Below are 4083 nucleotides of genomic sequence, written 5' to 3' on the forward strand. Positions count from 1 at the left end.
TTTTGGATGCATAAAATTAGATTCATATGGGTTAGGTTAGGGTGGTGGTGGGATTTGGGATTGGTGGTGTTTGATTAGGTAAGGTTGTTTTGGGGTTAGGTTAAGTTACATTTGGTAAGAAAATTATCAGAAAGGTTAGCATTTGGGTTAGTTAAGGTTAGAATAACTTAGAATAGATGAGGTTACACTATCACATTTAACACTGTAACCATCATTCAGCCATTAGAAACAACTGCCATGGAGTAACCAAGCAATTCCATAAAACTCTTACTAGCTACGTATGGAAACCAGGTAAGCCCAACATGATTAAAGCTGAACAATTTAACAGCGACCTTACACTTACAGACTTACAGCCGCTCCCCCCTCCTCCCCACACTCATGAATCTCTCACCTACACCCACACGTCTCATTTCTGACTAGTACCAACTTATGGTGTGATCCTTACCGCGCAATACACCTCGCCTGTTACTCCCACACACTGTCACGGGCAGAGAACACAATACATATGCAAAATCCCAGTGATTTGGTTCGCATAGCAACAGTCGTTTTGCAGTTCCCGCCAGTCACCAGTCGCTACACACTTCTGCCAGTTTAACGGTGTGACAAGTGGAAATATCACGAAAAAATTACGAAACTTTTCCATAGATTTAAGGAAAAATTCTCACATAACCCAAAGAAAGTGAATATTACTAATACTATATATAAAAAATCAAATAATTGTACTTTGAACTTGGCATCAGTCATTTCTACGTAAACTAAACCATTCACGTTCGCTCATACACTTCATAACTTATTTTCCCACATTTTCCTGCACTACTGCTTCCTATTCCTTGAGACTTGCTTATTGAAAACCACTCCTCGGCATTGACTTCAAATATAGATGAAAAGCTCAGAAATTAATCGATTTGGAAAAAAAACCCAGTCTTTTATTACACGGTAATAATCCCCTCCCCCACAAATAATAAGGAAAATAAATGAAAGTTTCGTATTTCTTCGATTATTTCAGTCAATGAACTAAAATGATGTGAAATGTTCTTTTCCAAACATATATATCGCTTTACACACCAAATCAAACCAAAACTAACAGAAAACCTTGTAAAAAACAAAAAAATATGGATGCTGTTTCTCATCACCCTCACCCCCCAAAAAATTAATACCTCTTTCCCTTCCTTCCAACATGTAATGTCTTCCTATACACGAAAAGTCAAATGGTGGAGAGTGGAAACGCCTTGGGTATGTACGAGCGTCCCTGGGCGTGTCCGTGACGAAACACATCGCGGCGGCTTTACGGCTAAAAATGGGAAATTAGAAGTTAGGCGAGGCTAGGGGAATCCCGGGTGTTCTTCGCTGGTGTGGCCGTGACCCCGCACCCTGGAGGGACAAAGGACAGGCGCCAGGACCATCTAATTGCTTCCTCGTGACCACAGCCTCGGGACACAGCGCAAACATTAAGCAACTTGAGTGGGAATAAGGCTCGTATTCTTAAAGTTTTCTGTGCTTCACCTCCACAATTTCAAAAGGTTTTATCTCAAATTTACACTAGGTTTTTTATAAGGTGTTTTTACGTTTCTAGAGAGAGTGACAAGATTTCTGCATTATCAACTGAAGAAACACTTGAAAAACCTCACTAATCATCTCTGTGGCCTTGGAAAATAGTTGTGGTGAAAGAGCAAAGCGTTTCTGAATACGGACGTAAGTGGTGTTGGAAACTGTAGCACAAATGGAGCTCTTCATTAAGATTTTGGTATAACGCAACTTAAATCAGGTAACATCGAAAAATGCAAAAAATAATGATACCTTTACGTTCCACCATTACACAACTTAAGCAGGATTACTCATATCGGAAAATTTAAGAAATAACAATGATTGACATTTTGACATGATGTATCTTATATGGAAATTAGTGTTAGAAAAAAAGTAAAAAAATACTAGAAATAATCATATTTTCATACGATTCGACAAGATGTAACATGGGGGATGGGGGGGGGAAGGAAGTAGGCTACGCTCTATTAAAATCACACACACACTCTCTCTCTCTCTCTCTCTCTCTCTCTCGTAAAATAACATCCCAATATCAAGGTATACGACCAATTAACAACCATAAGGGAAACGTAAGAGAATAAGCAAAACTAATATCAAAACCAAACCGCGAACTAGTAATGCCATTTTTACGTTCCAACATCATGCAACAAGTAACCAATAACCTAGTGAGTGCTCGTTGACCGACCACACTACTACAATTGCTTATCTGACTACACAGCGGCGCTCCACACATACCCAGCTCGCTCAACACGTCTACAGGGGCCCCGCCAGAACATGCCACGCAGACAGCCACGGACTCGAACAATGGGCAGTGACGAGAATTCTACATAACCTATATATTATGAGCTATAGTAACCAAGGCTCGTGTTACTCCCTGACTCACGCTTGTATTCAGAAACGACTTCCCCTCTCACTACAACACTTTTCCAAGGCCAAAGAAACGACTAGCTGGATTTTCAAGACAGTTTCTTCTCTTAATAAACTATAAATCTTGCCAATCTATCACCAGAACTATAATGATACCCTTAAAGACACGAGCCTTAGGAGAACAGCGATGGTGAGAAAGCAAAGCGTTTCAGAATACTGGTCTCAGGTGCTCTGAAACACTCACTAATGGGTTGAAAGAAGTCTTCCACGGTCACATATACGATAAAGCTTCCTTGATAATGCACAATTCCTGTTAAATGCCCTAGGGGATTTAAAAAAACATTTTTTTGCAATAAATGGTTTCAATGGCTCATTTTTCGTTTATTTACGTTACAAAACATTTTTCTTTAATGCTGATAATAATTCGGGCAAGAAAGGGTTAAGATATTACATTAGTCGTGAAAATGTTAAAAACCCTCGTAATTTCCACTAGAACCTGCAAAATTTGTCTTCGGAGTCGTTAAACCCTAAACTTTCCACTAGAACTTGTTAAAAATTGAGTTAAAAGGTAGGAATGTTTCAGAATAGCACTAGAACGTGTTTAATTTAGTTGTCATGCATGTTTTCCCGTCAAACTATCCAACTAAGCATAAAAACACATGAAAACCCAAATAAATACAAAACCTCTTAAATCTAATTCTCCCAAGTCGCTACACCCAACAATCTCCACAAAAACTTATTAACCTCTTCAGTACTGGGACGCATTTCTACCTTGAGTTTTGGGTATGATTAGACGATTTTGTTTACATAAAGAAAGGTTTTATGGAGATAAGATGATTAATGATCAGAGTATTCACTATTTCAACCTTCACATAAGTCTCTGAAGTTGTATAAAATCACCAAATAGTAACCTGAATACTTATGGATACGTTTCATGGTGCTGAAGTGGTTCAAAAAGATGATACACCAAAAAAAGTTTCAGAACAGCCAAACTTATAACACTGCAAGCCTAACCCACCAAGAACCGCAAGACAAGCCACGTGTAATCAGACCCTCTCCCTTCCCCTCGAGACCACCCAATGCAGCCAAAACCCGCCAATTAACCAAGACACGTGGGACAGTCACAGGTAATTAGCCACAAAGAGCCTGGGTGCGGGTCCATCACACCTGCGCTGATTACGAGGCGGTGGCACGCGGCCTCAGTACTGGTGAGGTCCGCCCCGTCTTCCCTCACCCTCTCACTCCCTCTCTCTCCTCCCTGTCTCCTTCACTCCCTACCTCGATTCTACCCCCCTGAACTCTCTCCTAACCTGTCCAGTTTGTTATGTAACTTTTTTTTTCCGTATTCCTACTTACGTATTTCCTGTTGTTCTTTTTTTTCTAATGTGATTTTTTTTGTGCTATATTTTTCTTCTGTCCACTTCAATTTCATCTCTCTCTCTCTCTCTCTCTCTCTCTCTCTCTCTCTCTCTCTCTCTCTCTCCAGTTACATAAGCATTTCCCTGTGATTGTTTTTATATTTCCTTTTTTTCAGCGTAGTTTGGTTAATTTCTTCATCTATTTGTGTGTGAGTGAGATAAAGAATATTTCAATGCAACTAGACACTTATTCATGTATTTATTTATCCATTTATAAGGGATTCAACTATGTACTCGTATTAATGGATTGATTCTA

The sequence above is a fragment of the Portunus trituberculatus genome, chromosome 28, assembly GCF_017591435.1.
Source record: "Portunus trituberculatus isolate SZX2019 chromosome 28, ASM1759143v1, whole genome shotgun sequence".
NCBI classification, from domain to species: domain Eukaryota; kingdom Metazoa; phylum Arthropoda; class Malacostraca; order Decapoda; family Portunidae; genus Portunus; species Portunus trituberculatus.